The sequence below is a fragment of the Pelodiscus sinensis genome, chromosome 4 (genome assembly GCF_049634645.1).
Source record: "Pelodiscus sinensis isolate JC-2024 chromosome 4, ASM4963464v1, whole genome shotgun sequence".
Lineage (NCBI taxonomy): Eukaryota > Metazoa > Chordata > Testudines > Trionychidae > Pelodiscus > Pelodiscus sinensis.
Genome location: NC_134714.1, coordinates 15,803,772 through 15,819,838, shown reverse-complemented (window position 1 = coordinate 15,819,838; position 16,067 = coordinate 15,803,772). Strand labels below are relative to the sequence as shown.

The following is a 16,067-nucleotide window of genomic DNA, read 5'->3' as shown; positions in this document are numbered from 1 at the left end:
TCAAACTGATTTGTGAGATGGGATGGGGAACATCAGCCAAAATAATTCTGTCATTTCTGACAATGAGGCTAGGGGAAAATATACTATTTTGCCCATGTTCAAAAATCTGCTGACCTTTTCTTTGAAAAGCTCCAGCTAATTTCTTTGGAGCTGAAACTTCACATTTGGGCAGAGAGATGGTCTTTGTGTTGGGGATGTGCATGGTCCTTGCATGAAAATCTACACAAAGCTGACCAAACTATAAGCCTTGAAAAGAAAAAAAAAATCACACAAACTCAACAGAGGTTTTTTGGATTTTAGCAGCTGCAATCTCCAGATTCTGTCATCACTGAGCATGCTTGCACCTCTCACAGATCCTAGTGCTGACCAGAGCACACAGGTACTATTCTTACAGAGCAAATCAGCATGTTTTAGCTCAGGGCTCCTGTTAGGAGCTCACTAACTATACTGCAGTTAAAAACCCAACGCTGGCCTGTGCCATGTGATTCGAGCGTGTGGGGCTCAGGCTAAGGGACTGTTTAATTGTGGTATAAACATTCGGACTCAATCTTGAGCCTGCGCTCTAGGGCCCTGCGGGGTGGGAGGGTCCCCAAGCATGCACTTCAAATGTCTACACCACAATTCAGCAGCCCCACTCTGAGAGTCCCGCAAGCCCGAGTCAGCTGGCATAGACCAGCTATGAGTTCAAAAACTGTAGAGAAGACAGATTTTAAGACTCCAACTGTAGTGGCTACCTCAGGCCAGGGTGAGGCTGAGCCCTGGAACCAAGCTCAGGGAACCTGGCAAAGGAAGCTACAAATTCAAAAGCACAGGAGACAAGAGCTGAAACAGACAAGGGAAAGGACTAAGACAGAGAACTATGGGTGAGAGACCAGAGACTGGAAGCCAATGGGGGGAAGGGAAGGAGAAACTGGGAGTATAAGCTGGAAGGGAGGGGGAGACGGACTGGGAGCCAATGGAGAAGAGGAAAAGACAACAGAAAACCAGTTAGTGGGAGGGCAGGGGCACCAAAATTAGACAGGGAACTGTGAGGTGAGGGGAGACAGGGCCTAGAAACCACTGGGAGGAAAGGGAGACAGATTTGACAAGGAGATGGAGTTCAGGGTTTGAACTGGGGCTGCTGGGGAAAGAGACAGGGGCAAGTTGTGCAGATTGAGACTGGATGAGGAGCTCAGGAATTGGCAGTAGGAGGAGACTCGGGAAGGATGAAAGTATAGATCAGACAAGATGCCAAGAGTGGAGAACTAGGATTGGCTGGGCAAGGAGACAGGGGACAGGAGTTAAGGCAGAAGGGAGACTAGTTGAGCAGGGAGAAAGGGACTAAAACAAGAAAACAGAGACAAGCCTGTACCCACCAGCTCACTTCCCTCCAGTGTCTGAAATGGAGCCGAACTTTCCTACTGTCAACAGATTTCTGAAAGTCACAGGCAAAGTGTGTGCAATCCTCCTGTGGTGCTGATCCACATATAGGATGTTAGGATTACAACCTATTACTGCTATCAGTGACTCCACTCAAGTGGCAGAGGTCTGTGTGGTGGAGCTAAAGGTTCCAACCCTGCTGATCAACTACATGAATGTCAAAATGATGCCACATGGTGGAAGTGGTAATTTTCCATTTGCATTTTAAAAAAAAAACGTATGAAATTACACATGCTAAAAAAAACCCCAACCCTAAATTAAAAAAACATTAAAGAGCATAGTCAAGCAATCAAAATTTAGGAAAGCCCAGAATTAAGATTGACTGTGTAACCTTAATTCAGTTCCCTTGTCCACATGCTTTATCATATAGTCTTTAATGACATAATCACAAATTATTTTTTACCACAGGACCCCACCTCATTCAGTGCTCAAAACGTGGGTCTGCTCTGGGAATCAGTCAGGGCTGGGCACTGAAAGGGAAATGTTGTCTGTAGGATCCTTGTTTCCTTAGTTAGGATGTGTGTGTTGTAGATTAAATAAGCAGGGAACTGCAGGAAGAAAAAGGGCAGTTCCATGGTGAAGGCCGTTGAACGCTGCCCTGAGAAACAGAATTCTATCCCTGCCTCTGCTATAGAGTTCCTATGTGGTGCTAAACAAGTCACATCAATAATTGTGTGTCCCCCCTTTTCTGGGTGTCCAACATAATAAAGATGCTAAACCCTCACAGCTGCCATTGGACTTGGTAGGAGATGTACTCTGAACATGTAAATGCTGTATAATGCTAAGTGCTCTGAAAAATTAGGCCCTGGTTTAACTCAATCTCTGTCTCAGCACCCTTCACATTACTGAGGTATTGTGAAGATTAATTCATGTTTATGAAGCAGTTGGGTGCTATAGTGGTATGTGCCACAGAAAAACCATGAGGAAAATTAGTAATTCTGTCTTCAGTGCAGTGTTTGAACGATGTGCAGAAAGAAAATAAGGCTAAGAACAGGAGTAGGGAACTTCTGGCCCACAGGCTACACACGGTTCGTCAGGGTTACCCGCTGGCTGATCACAAGATGGTTTGCTTACCTGAGCGTCCACAGACACAACCACTCACAGCTCCTAGTAGCGGCAGTTCGCTGTTCCCAGCTGCAGTAAGTGGTGCATCTGGGTCACCGCTTTCTGCAGTTCCCATTGGCCGGGAATAGTGAACCATTGCCACGAGGCGCTGCGCAGACACTCAGACAAGCAAATCATCTGGCAGCCTACCAGCGGCTAACCTTACCGATCTGTAGACAGCAGGCACACTGAAGGTTCCCTACCCCTGGCTCATAACCACACATTGAAAACAAGGAGAAAACAAAACACTGAATAAATGTTCATTAAGTGAGCACTGAATTGATATTATGTGATCATACAATTCGAGTCTGTATCTCAATGCACATATAACAAGAGAAGTAAAATAAGAAGGCACAGGCCAACTTAATTCTGGCATTTCCTAACCTTTGAGTGCTTGTCTTTGTGCCATAATGTTCTTTTAATTTAGTTTTTGTGTGCAATAGTCATTAAACTACAGAGTTATTAATAGTTACAAAATCATTTGGACAGAGAACATCTTCCCTTTGCAGTGTCAGGCACATTGTCCATAAGAAATCATTTTCTATTTGATATTCAGTAAAAAGACACAATAAAAGCTATTCTTTGGACTTGTGCCTGTGTGGGGACAAAGCATTACCAGTGCCACAAGTTCCTATCGCATTTTCAAATTGAAGATAAAGTAGAAATAAAGACAGTCACAGTACTCTGATTTTCCCTCTCTGCTTTGTACTTTAACACTGCCAGACACTATTCAAATCCCATTTTTCTCCCATTTAAAACTGTCCCTTATGGAATGTTCCTATCCACTGTTAATGTGGCATATATAAAAATAAGACAAGTTTTACAGCCAAATTAAATATCTGCATGCTTTGGTCAGAAAGCTTCTAACTGAAAAGAGCAAGTATCCAATATAACTGCATGCTTTGCTATGGCATAATTTTTTTATACAAAATTTAAACTAAAGATATAAAATGTTCCTAATACTTTATTTCAAAATATAGAGACCATTGCAAAGTTCCTGTTGAAATCTGTGTATGCTTTCTTTTAAAAAAGGCACCACAGACTTTAGGATTTAGGAGCATTTGGGCTCCTAAAATTAGTAGGTGGTTTTCAGAACCCAACATTTTCACTGCTGAGCAGGCAAAAATGGAAATCTCACATACTTAGCTGCGGGCTGCTTTTCTGTGGAAACCAAAATCAGATGGGACAAATGAAATAAATGAAAGCTCTGGATTTAGTATTAATGGAAAGTGATATACTGAAAACCCAGAAGAATTGAGTGTCCTGTGTATCCACAAAACAGATCAATGTACCACAGGCTGTGACAATGCAAATTTCCCTATACCAATAACTAAGCCATGGTGTCTCAAATCTGACCTCAGGGATAACTTCTACGGAGGAGAGGCAATTTTAGCCTCTATGTCCCTGGAGGGTGAAATTAATTTTGGTGTAGAAGACCAGTGAATTAGAGACATACGGGATATCTATGTATGAAGAGGAGCCATATAGTAGAAAAAACAAAAAGAAGATGTGAAGTAGACAGTATTTCAGCTCAACAATAGTGGATGTAGACTAGGGTTGTGTTGCAGCTCTATTGCTGGCCCATAGGTTGAGATAAAGGAACAAATACCTTCCCCCCCCACACACACCTCTAGAGATCTACATGCTAAGCTCAATTACTTGAACTATTTGTGAAGATGGTGAATGTCAACCTTGGAATGCCAACAGGAGTACGAGTTATGATGTTGTTTTTTGTGCTATGGACATCTGTTCATTAAGAGCTATACTAAGATTATCAATCAATGCATTGAAAATAGACTTTGAACAACAAGTTTCAACTGCTACCTAGATTGAATCTGACCCAGAGAAAAGAGGTAAAAGATTCTAAAAAAATCACCAAACTGTCAATCACTTAAACCTTCAGTTCCCCACATCAGTGTAAAGATCTCTTCTGGTGATACAGCATCCCTTTCCTCATATAAGAGAAATAGTGACTGAAACCTGACAATAGCTCAGACTCTGAGTTGAAGACTGAAAGCATCAAAGATCCAGGCATTTTATATGTTCACAATACAAGCACAGCACTTGAAGGACATTAAAGAGTTAAAGACATAAGGTTTGATCAAGAGTCCTGAAATTTTGCCATTGACTTAAAAAAGCTTTGGATCAGGTCCATAGAGAATAAAGGCATAACGGAGAGCTGAGAGTGGTAAACTGACTTCTCAGCCACAATGGATTTTTGTGGAAATTCCTAGCTACCGTTACTTAACAGATACAATTTACTCTACCCTTGCATAAATATGTTCTGTATTAGGCAATGTATTAACCATGAAATTTTTTTATATATTAAGGAAAACAAACTAGCAGGAAAAAACCTTGACCCCAAATTTAGCAGAGAGTAATTTTTTAAATAAGCCTTTATATTCAGAGTTTTTCCAGTAACATGATTTATGAGCTGTGTACACAGTAAACGATTTGAGTGGATTCTCCATCTCCTAATGCCTTCAAATCAAACTTAGCTGCCTTTCTAGACGATATACTTTAGTTCAGGGGTCAGTACAATACGGGAGCTGATTTTGAGTGGCATGTGGCCTGGCTGGCAGGGCTGCGTGACAGGCGGCTGCCCATGTGCTGTGGCTGGAGCGGGGTCATGGTGAGACTGTCCCTGCTGATCAGCCTGCTCTGTGGCAGTTACGTGGCCTAACTGGCAGGGCTGCATGGGGGGTGGTTGCTCTGGGGGCTGCCAGCCAGCATGGAGGAGCAGGGTTGCTCCGAGGACTGGGGTTGCTCCACGGGCAACTAGGCTACATGGGGAGCAGGGCTCCCCAAGGAGGAGGGGAGTTCGCTCTGGGGCGTTTCCTGCTTTGGAGGAAGGCAGGGGGGGCATGGAGCCCCCTTCTAGCACCTTCACCACCTTTACCTGTGAGTCCCATCCCCGCCTCCTCCAGCCCGCTGGTTTCCACTGTTGCGCAGCCCCAGACTTGCAGTCTCGGCGCTCCCCACTCCGCTTGCCTCCCTTTCTGCCTTGCGGTGCCTCCGGCAGGCAGGCCTAAGGATGGCGCTGAAGTCAGGCCCAGTCACCAGCACCGCCATCGCCAGACCCCCGCTAGAGGGTGAGTGCTACCCAGGCTGCAGCTCCAGGGTTGGTGGCTGAGGAGAGAGGAAGATGCAGGAGGGGTCTCCCTGCCGCAAAGCCACGTTGGCCCCTGGGCAACTGGGCCCCTGGCAGGAAGGCGAGGGTGCCATGGACCAGATTCCACGGGACCCTGCCCCAGCACAGCTGGACACCCCAGGGTCACCCACCCGCCTATCCCCACCTTGTCCATTCCCCTCCCACCCCCAACCACCCTGACCCCAGCCTGTGCTGGTGATCCAGCATCACATCCCCCACAAGATTAGAGCCAATGCCAGCTTCCTGGGAGGGAGGGGAAGCCCTGAGCTCTGCACCACATCCAGCTTCCAGGGAAGTATGCGCACGCTGCTCCTGCTCTCCCCACGGGAGAAGCTGGAGAGGAGCCTAGGGCAGGAGACCAAGCAGGGTGAGTGGTGGAGAGAGCTCCATCTCCCCTTCCCAGGAGAGCAGCACGGCCCAGGGCAGGAGGGTTAAATCTTGGCACGGTTGCCAACCTTGGAAAGGTTGCCGATCCCTGCTTTAGTTAAACACCAATTATTAGGCTTAACTCAAGGGTAAAATACAAGAGCCTCTGAAATACAGAAGAACATACTGGGTGGTCAAATGATCTCTTCAGGCCTTAAACCTTAGGGATCTACTTGCAGCATATTTTTTCTAATGTAAATAATGTAGCTAAAATCTGCAGTAAGTGAAATAAGCATGTTATGGGATAGATTTAGCTATCCACTGCAACGTTAGTGGTGTTACAAGGCAAACAAATGTTCACACAAAACTGTGAAAGAAAAAATATTAGAGGACAGAAACAATCGCAGGGAGACATTCCTCCTCAGGACAGAAATGATCTCTATGCAGGTTACTTATCTGATGTTGTGCCCTCATACTGCATCTGCACTCTCAGCTGTGCCTATCCACACACTCAAGCATCTGCCATGGATACCATTTTAAAAATGGACTTGCAGATTTCCCTGTGATAAAGCAGATCTTGAACCATTTGCCAGAAGAGTAAACTTACCCTACTGAAGTCATTAGGTTTGCCACTGACTTCAGTGGGGCCAGGATTTTATTCTAAATCTACTGGCCAGTACAAAGAACATGCCCTTGTTTTCTCCCAGTATAAACAAGTTAAATCCACAGCCGTACTAGTGAAATGCTCAACTTCCAGAGCTAACAAAGAAAGAGACCTGGGATTCTTCTTAAAGTGAATCTCAGGAATCCTGTTCTGGGTAGGGTTGCCAACTTCCTGACTGCAGAAAACCAAACACCCTTGTTCGGCCCTTTCTCTGAGGCCCCACCCCACTCACTTCATCCTCCCTTCCTCCCTCCGTCACTTGATATCCCCCACCCACCTTCTCCCACAGAGGTGTGGGAGGGACTGAGGGTTCCAGATGGGGATACAAGTATGAGGGGTTCAGAGTGCAGGAGGAGGCTCAGGGCTCGGGCAGGGGGTTGAGGCTCAGGAGGGGGTGAGGAGTGCAGGCTCCAGGCAGCACTTAACCTCCAGCAGCTTCCGAAAGCAGCAGCATGTCTCCCCTCTGGCACCTCAGCAGAGGCACAGCCAGGCAGCTACACGTGCTGCCCTGTCTGTAGGTGCCGCCTCTGCAGCTCCCATTGGGTACAATTTCTGGCCAATGGGAGCTGCAAAGCCAGTGCTCAGGGCAGGGGCAAAGTGTGGAGCTTCCCTGGCTGCCCCTGCACATAGGGCTGCCAGGACACACTAACTACTTTCTGGTAGCCCTGCAGAGCCAGGCTGAGCCCCACTGCACCACAGACCAAAGTTTTAATGGCCCAGTTAGCAGAGCTGACTGGAGCTGCCAGGGTCCCTTTTCAACTTGGCATTCTGGTCGAAAACCAGTCACCTGGCAACCCTAGTTCTGGAGAACTATTTTTCATAGGAATATACTGGGTCAGACCAAAAGTCCATCTAGTCCAGTATCTTGTCTTCTGACAGTAGCCAATGTCAGGTGCTTCAGAGGGATTGAACAGTACAGTCAGTCCTCAAGTGATCCCTTGCCTGTCACCCATTCCTAGCTTCTAGCAAACAGAGACCAGGAACATCATTCCGACTATTAGTCATTGATGAACCTATCCTTCATGAATTTATCTAGTGCTTTTTTGAACCTTGTTAAAAGTCTTGGCATTCACAACATCCTCTGGCAAAGAGTTCCATAGGTTGAATGTGCATTGTGTAAAAAAATACTTTTTTCATCTGAAAGAGCAGCTGATCTGCTAGTTAAACAAAATATTTGTGGCATTGGGATAAAGATATTTATTTTGCTATTATTTTACCATCTCCTTTTTTTCCTCTGAGGGTCTGCCCTTGCTACTCTAGTGGCAAAGCCACCAGTTATTACATAGGATTGGTCCCAAAGAGTTCTTCATATTGTTAACTACTATATAATTAAAATTATTAAACTGCCTTATTTCTATGTTTCTGATATACCACCACAAATATTTTTCAAACATTCCAATCAAGAACATACATGGCGTTGGCAGTTTCTTTTGAAGTAATGATAGTGTACACACAAATGGTTAAGAAAAACAGTAAAAATATAATTTTCAAAAGTATCTGTCTCATTTTCATAAGTGATTTAGGCCCTTCAGAAAATAGGACTTTAATACTTTTGAAAACTGTTTTTATGATTATTTATCTTAACTAAAAGGTCATACCATTGCAATAGTCAACTATGGACTCTCGTCTTAGATGTAAACTAACTTCAGTTTATTAAGGCCTTGTCTGCACTACGGTTAACAGTTCATATAATATGCCACAGTTGGTTCCCACAACAATGGGAGGTCTAGTTTAGACAAGTCACAAGCAGCCAGCCACCTGCATTTTACCCAGATGACATGGTGATTAAAACCCCAGGCACTGATCTATTACTAACACTCTCACCATAGCTATGCCAAGTGGAGCTATTCCAGCAACAATAAAAATGGGCTAGTGCAGACACAGAATAAGTATCTGATAAATTTGAGACCGTATGCCTTTGGGCTAATGAACCAGAAAAGGAGCTTCCTTCTTCCACACCTCTCCAGTCTTCCAGTTATTAGGGAAAGGGATTCTTGATACTCTACCTTCTCCCAGTCTTCTAGCTGTTGTGAAACATAGGTGTACGTGTCCTCACTGTCTATCCAGCCTGAGCCTCTTTTGGGGTTATTTCATCCTTACTGATAGTTCCAGTGAGGAGCAGTGTAAAACCACAGAGATTGTTTCCTGTTTTGCAGCTTCTGAAAGATTTCTGATGGGCTGCAGTAAAACTCTCCAGAGTCTTGCCAATTCACTGTGCTGGAACAGTCGAGGCACTGTTGCTGTGCATCAGTAGACTCAAACCATGTCTACAGCAGCAATCTTAAAGCAGCACAGTGGTATCAGTGCAGCTGCACTGGCATGTAGTCACTCTATGCCTGTAGGAGAAAACTTTCCTGACGACATCATAAAATAATTTCAACAAACGGCGGTGGCTGTCAGCTAGATTAGCTCTTCTACCAATATAGTGCTGTCCATACCAGTGACGCATTGGTGTAACTTATATTTCTTAGTTGGATGTTTTTTTCACACCCCTGCCCTAAGTGACAAGTTATATGGACAAAAGCAGTAGTGTAGAGAAGTTCTCACAAAGGCAGCAGCTCACATTAGGCAGGTTTTCTTCATAGTGGTATGATCTAAAATCTTTATTTTGCAATGAAAGCTCATATCCTGATTCTGCAGAAACTGATGGCTTAAGTCCCTGTTGCTCACTATTTGTGTGTGAATATTTCAAGCCCTGCCATAGGAATACTGGATAAGATCCTTTTACCACAGGAATGTTTGATGTTAAGTAATAGACACGAAGGCCATAACATGGTTTCAAGCACTAGGAAGTTTTGGATATTACTATTGTAATACATATTATACAATACTGTAGTACAACTCTTTGAATTCCATTTATGCATCTCTGGACTCTGATCATCTGTCGAGCCTGGATGGTTTTTATACCCAAGGGCTCATGGTGAATTGGGTAATCAGTGAGGTAGAGGAGTGTGAACCCTAACATATGGGGCAATAGATCTGAGCCCTCTTTCATAGAATCATAGAACACTAGAACTGGAAGGGACCTCAAGAGGTCATTGAGTCCAGTCCCCTGCCCTCATGGCAGGATCCAACACTGTCTAGACCATCCCTGACAGATGTCTGTCTAACCTGCTCTTAAATATCTCCAGAGATGGAGATTCCACAACCTCCCTGAGCAATTTATTCTGTGTTTAACCACCCTGACAGTTAGGAAGTTTCTCCTAATGTCTAGCCTAAACCTCCCTTACTGCAGTTTAAGCCCATTGCTTCATGTTCTATCCTCAGGGACCAAGATGAACAATTTTTCTCCCTCCTCCATGTGACACCCTTTTAGATACTTGAAAACCGCTATCATGTCCCCCTCAGTCTTCTCCTTTCCAAACTAAACAAGCCCAGTTCTTTCAGTCTTCATTCATAGGTCATGTTTTCTAGACCTCTAATCATTCTTGTTGCTCTTCTCTGGACCTTCTCCAGTTTGTCCACATCTTTCCTGAAACATGATGCCCAGAATTGGACATGCTCCTGTTAGGGCTCAACATTAAGCTCGCACTGAGGAAACTCTCTAGATGGCAAGTCCTACCGTCACCTCCTCATGGTGAGAGTCGGTAACTGAGTTGGATTGTCAGGCAGAATGCAGAGGGCACTCCCTCCTTATAGGGATGATGAGGTGAACTGTCCTGAGAAATTTCTGTTCCTCTTGCCAGGGGGAAAACTACCCTTATCAAGGTTGCCTCCTCCAGGTACAGATAAAGGGATAGCTTCCCGCTGAGAAGGGTTACATCTTTTTAATTATGGAGGAAAAGAATTTTTATCTTCATACTGTACTGGCACTGGACTGGTTAAACAATGCCCCTGCTATTGGTTTTGCTGCCTCTGCTGACAATGTAAATATATTAAGGACTTAATCTGGGTCACTGGACCTATGAATAAAATGTTTTTAAATGAGTGGATACCTCACAAGACTAAAATGGATGACCTCCCTATTAGACCAAATAAATGAGTTCAGGAATGTCAAGTGTTAGGTGAGGACCAAATGAACAATTCTTCATTTTTACGTTTGATTTTTACCAATAGCACTTTTGATAATTTAAGAATAGATTATTTTAATCCAAATTTTAAGTATTTAGACACCTTGGAGGACCCATAGTTTAGTGAAAGGGGACATTTTAACACTAATTTATCTACTGTTTTTAATAATAGGGTTAATTTTACAAATAGTGGTTCATAGAAAGATGGGTTTTTCTAATTGGAATATCCTGCTGAATGTTTTAATTGTTCCATTTGGCCACAGATTTTAGCTTCATTTGGAAAGTGGGCAAAGCATATAAACATGGTCCACAAAAGTAAAACTATAAAGGTGGTTTGTAAAAAGTGTGGTAAATTTTCTCAATTCAGTAACATAGCTTGCCACTACCTCAAGTGTGAGTCACTCCCAAATTGGCCATGTCTGTTTGATCTGTGGGTTAGTTTTCCATACAAAATCAGGATTAAGTCAAAATACCAGACACAGACAACCTGCAGTTCATAATGAACAGAGAAAGAAAGGTCACAACATTGTTTTTGTTAGAGAGGAGACTGCAGTGGTGGTGGATGTTACGGTTTCATGGGAAGACAATTCTGATGGTATGGAGAAGGCCCACAGGGAAAAGGTGACTTATTACTTCGATTTGGAGAAGAATATTAAAGAACTAACAGAGTAGAAATGTCCACTTTTTTGGCCTTGTAATTGGTGCTTGAGGGAAATGAAGCCAAGGTAATGATGAATTATTAAGGCTCCTTGGAACTGAGTGAAGAAAGAATATTAAGGAAAACTTATGTAAACTCATGTTGTATGCCACTATCGACATGATGGCTCTGTTCAGTGACAAATAGTAATCCCGGCATTCCATCCAAGTATCCTATTATATTTATATTGTACATATTTCTACATATTTTAACTTTGTTGTCATGGATATAGATGTACTAATGACCAATAATCCATGATAAAAAAAAGAAAAACATTTTCACCTGTCCTTTTATATATGAAGGTTTTATCTTATTTAATAAAAACTTAATAATTTGGATTATTATATTTTAAATGATTTTTTTTTTACTGAACAAAACTGCAGACTGGTCACAAAGAATAACCAGGAAAGGGCAGGTAGTCACACCTGTTCATGTAGGCTGCGTCTAGACTGGCAAGATTTTGCGCAAAAGCATTTGCTTTTGCGCAAAATCTTGCTGCCTATCTACACTGGCCGCGAGTATTTGCGCAAGAACACTGACCTTGTACTGTACAAAATCAGTGGTTCTTGTGCAAATACTTTGATGCTCCTGCTCAGGGATAAGCCTTCTTGCGCAAGAGGGCCAGTGTAGACAGGCAAGTTAATTTCTTGCGCAAGAAAGCCCAATGGCTAAAATGGCATTGGAGCTTTCTTGCGCAAGAAAGCGTCTACACTGGCACAGATGCTTTTGCGCAAACGATGTCTTTTACGCAAAAGTATCCGTGCCAGTGTAGACAGTCTCTTGCGCAAATACTTTTAACGGAAAAACTTTTAATGAAAAGTATTTGCGCGAAATCATGCCAGTCTAGACGCAGCCATACAGTATTGTAGTACAAGGGAATACTGTAGTGAACTGAACTAATGTTGGTAGTAAATGTGCAAATTTTAAATAGCATCCCCTGTATGCTATTTATTGATGCCTACATGTCAGTAAAGGAGGGTGTCCATGGATGTGTCAGTGAATATGAACAGAGCTGAAAAACTTGGTGCTTTTAAAACCATTTTAATCCCCCTTTCCTCAAGTCTCTGTCACCTTTCTGCCACAAAGAGAAGGAAAAGGCTCTGTTTAGTCTTTAAATTCTGCTCCCTGAGCAACTGGTTGGCTTACTTTTGAGTGACACACTATTCCCTCCTTTTCATGTTGCCTCCAGAGTCATCTTATCTATTTCCAGCTCAAAGAATGAAGCCCAAATATTAGAGTTGGCAAGGTAGAGCACTCCCTTTAGATTCCAGTTCTGCTTGGGTTTTGTCTACACTGAAAACTTTTAAAGTGCAGCCACAGCAGTGCTTTAACACCGCACTGTGGCTGTGGTAGGAGTGCTGGGAGAGAGCTCTCCCAGTACTCTAGATAAACCACCTCCGCAAAGGGAGTAGCTAATTATACTGGGAACAAAGCTCCCAGCAATGTAGCTTGGTATACACTGGCACTTCACAGCACTGTAATTTGCTGTGTGCAGGGAGCTTAAGGTTTGCATTAAAATTTCACCATTCCAATAATACATTATTGCTGAGAGTACCTGGGGGACACAGGTTTGCTCTTTAAAACAAGATTTTAAATGATCGCCATGTTTAACATGACTTAAAACCTAAATTTAAACAACACAGAATCCTTCCCTGAATTACATTTCTTAGCAGCCTCTTGTTTTGCAGTGCTAGCCCGTATTCTGATGTGCCCCCAATATGATTGGATAACATCTGATTTCTCTCTTAATGAAGACATCAACCACTAACTTGAAAGGACTGTAACAACCATCTGCTTTTTAAAATGTTGACTCCATTTTATAGAAAACTACTTAATTTGAAAAAAAACCCACAGCTTTTAACTGGATGTACCATCTAGCTGATGCATCTTGCATTTTGTCCATCTCTGGATAATGCTGCACCTGTAGCATTCTATGACCCATGGAACTGTGGATAGATAAGGATCAATGATCTCTACAAACTGTTGCTCTTGTGCAGCTGCTCAGCAGAGTTCCCAATACTGACCACCTGATTAGCAGAGTCTCCACAGCTAAGTTTAGGGTGCACACTCTCACAGGGCTCAGTCCACATAGCAAAATTTATTCCGCACATGGATGGAAAAAAAACACACAGAAGGGAAAATTTGAAGGACCATTAGCTGGGATCCCATCAGCAACAGCAAATGTAGCAGGCAAGGAATGGTAAATCAGTATTTATTATCGCGGCCTCAACATTCACCTTTGCCAGCCAGAGACTTTTTTTTTTCCACTTTCATCCAAGAAAATAGCTAGGACACATCATAAAACCCCCGAGGCTCGGTCTGTGACGGATGACGCTTATGAATCAACTCTTTCACAGAGCAAGTAGCCGAGCCCCCTGTTCGCAGGGCATACAGACTTCAACACCTCGATGGGCAGGCCCACCTCTCCAGGCATGGCAGCGTGTCCAAAAGGCCTCCCTAGTGGTCAGGGCACAGCAGCTCTGGTTATTAAGTAGTAACGCTACTGATCTAAAAGTGGCCCCGGGTACATTCTCCGCTGGCGGCCCTCACCGAAGCCTCGGGGCAGGGAGGGGGGTGGGTGCTTCGGGTGGCGTCTTGCTGAGTGTATTTTCCTCCCCCCAGAGCGGCTGGAGTCCCGCACAGGGGCAGGCTCCGGGCCACATGGCGCTCAGGGCTGCAGGCAGGGAGATCCCCATGGCGGCTGTCGGTGGGGGCCGCGGGAAAGCCCCTGGCAGCGCTAGTCCCACCTCCCAGCCCCCGACTCCCGCGCTCCTGCGGGGGCCGCAGCCCCCGTCACTTCCCACCTCCCGCCGATGGAGGAGCTGCTGGTTGTTGCAAGCGGGCGCCAGCCGCTGCGCGCACGCCGGATCCTCCGCACGCCTGCCCGAACCCGGGCCCCCCGCGCCCCAGCCCTGCGCGGCCCCCCGCCGCGGCTCCCCCGCCTCCCCGGCTCGCGCAGCAGCGCCGCGCCCCGGGCTGGGGCTGCTCCCGCCGCGCCCCCGGGACCGGCCCCGCGCAGGGCTGGCTTCCCGCCACGTCCGGCGGGCCCCGCACCCCCACTCACCCGCCACGCGGCCAGCAGGGTCCCGGGGGCTGCGCGCGGAGCCGGAGCGGCGGCCGAGAAGGACGGAGCCGCCCCTGCTGCTCCCTCGGCGGCTGCTGCTGCTGCTGCAACAAAGGACTTCCGCCCCGCCGCGCCTGCTGCTGCTGCCGCCGCTCGGCTCCTCCGCGACCGCACGGAGCCGGACCCCTCCCCCCGGCGGCCAGCGGTCCCGGCCCTGCTGCTGCTGCAGCAACCGCGGCCAATGCATGGCGGGCGACTCCCTGCGCGCGTCCCCAGGCTTCCCAAATGCCGCCCCTTCTCAGTCCCCACCCTGGCCTGCCTGCAGGGAGAGCCATCCCAGACCTTTCCCAAACCCCACCTTGAGCTGCCTGAAGTGGGGCTTCACCCTAGTCCCTTCCCAGATCCCTTCAATGTCCTTCCTGCACAGTATGGTCACTCCCCAGCTCCTCGAAGATCTCACCTTATCCTGCCTGTATGGGAGAGTCAGCTCCCCATATTTCTTCCCAAATCCCACACTATTTTATCTGTGATGGATGCTGGTGTTCGCTCCAACACTGGAGGCTCTTGCTTCCTCCCCCGCTGCCCCCCATCCCACTGCTATGCTCATCTACACTTCCAAATCTTACCCCAACCCTTCTGTGCTGGATGCTCTCCTTCCCACAAATCCCACCCCCTCTAGAGGCTCCCCCCCTCCATCCACAAACTCATATACCGGATGATCAGTCTTCCTATCTTCCCATCTTCTCTGCAATATTGGAGGCTTTTTTCATCCTTACACAGGAGGTCCTCCTCCCCCCCAATTCTCCTGCAGGAGGCTCACTCCATTCTATCCTGTTCTGGCCTCTCATCAACCAACTCCCTTACTCTTTCCCCACCCTTAGGCTACATCTATGTTGGCATGATCTTGCCACAAATACTCTTTAACTCAAGAGTTCTCGTGTTAAAGTATTTGCGCAAGAGAGCGTCTACATTGGCATGTGCCTTTGTGCAAGAGATGTGCTTTTGCGCAAGAGCATCTGTGCCAGTATAGACGCTCTCTTGCGCAAGAAATTCATGTTGCACGTCTACACTGGCCTCTTGCGCAAGAACAGTTGTGCAAAAGGGCTTATTCCGGAGCAGGAGCATCATAGTTCTTGCGCAAGAAGCACTGATTTCACACATTAGAACATCAGTGTTCTTGCGTAAGAACTCCCCACCAGTGTAGACAAGCAGCATGGTTTTGCGCAAAAGCGGCCGTTTTGGCGCAAGATCGCGCCAATGTAGACACAGCCTTACACTTGAGGCTCATTCCCACCCTACCCCTCACCTCCTGTACTGGAGGAGCACCATTTTGTCACCTATGCTCTTGTCATATGTAAGTGGTGGGCAACCTGAGGCCCATCAGGGTTTTATGCGTGGCCCCGGAGACATTTTGTTTACTGTTGCCCATGTGCAGGGTTGCCAGGAACTGCTGAGTTAAGTGCATGCTGTTTGCACACAAGGTTGAATATGAGAGCCATGTGCTCTCTCTGCAGCCAATCAAAGTGCTGCTATGGTTCAGTTGGCACACCCCATACATTCTAGGTATGCAAGCACTTTGCAAAACTATCATG

General features: G+C 45.9%; 1 protein-coding gene across 4 annotated transcripts in view; it reads right to left on the bottom strand.

The window, feature by feature from the left end:
* The window catches only part of ZBTB1 (zinc finger and BTB domain containing 1), a 35,007-nt gene that overhangs the window by 17,926 nt on the left and 1,014 nt on the right, over positions 1-16,067 (bottom strand). For 2 of the 4 annotated variants that reach the window (XM_075926405.1, XM_075926403.1), the window contains exon 1: positions 14,476-14,647. The exons of 1 other annotated variant lie outside the window; for it this stretch is intronic. The gene's annotated coding sequence lies outside the window, so the exon portion shown is untranslated. Of the gene's footprint in view, positions 1-14,475; positions 14,648-14,935; positions 14,955-16,067 lie in introns of those variants that run through there. One more of the 4 variants, XM_006134085.4, reaches the window with a different exon arrangement.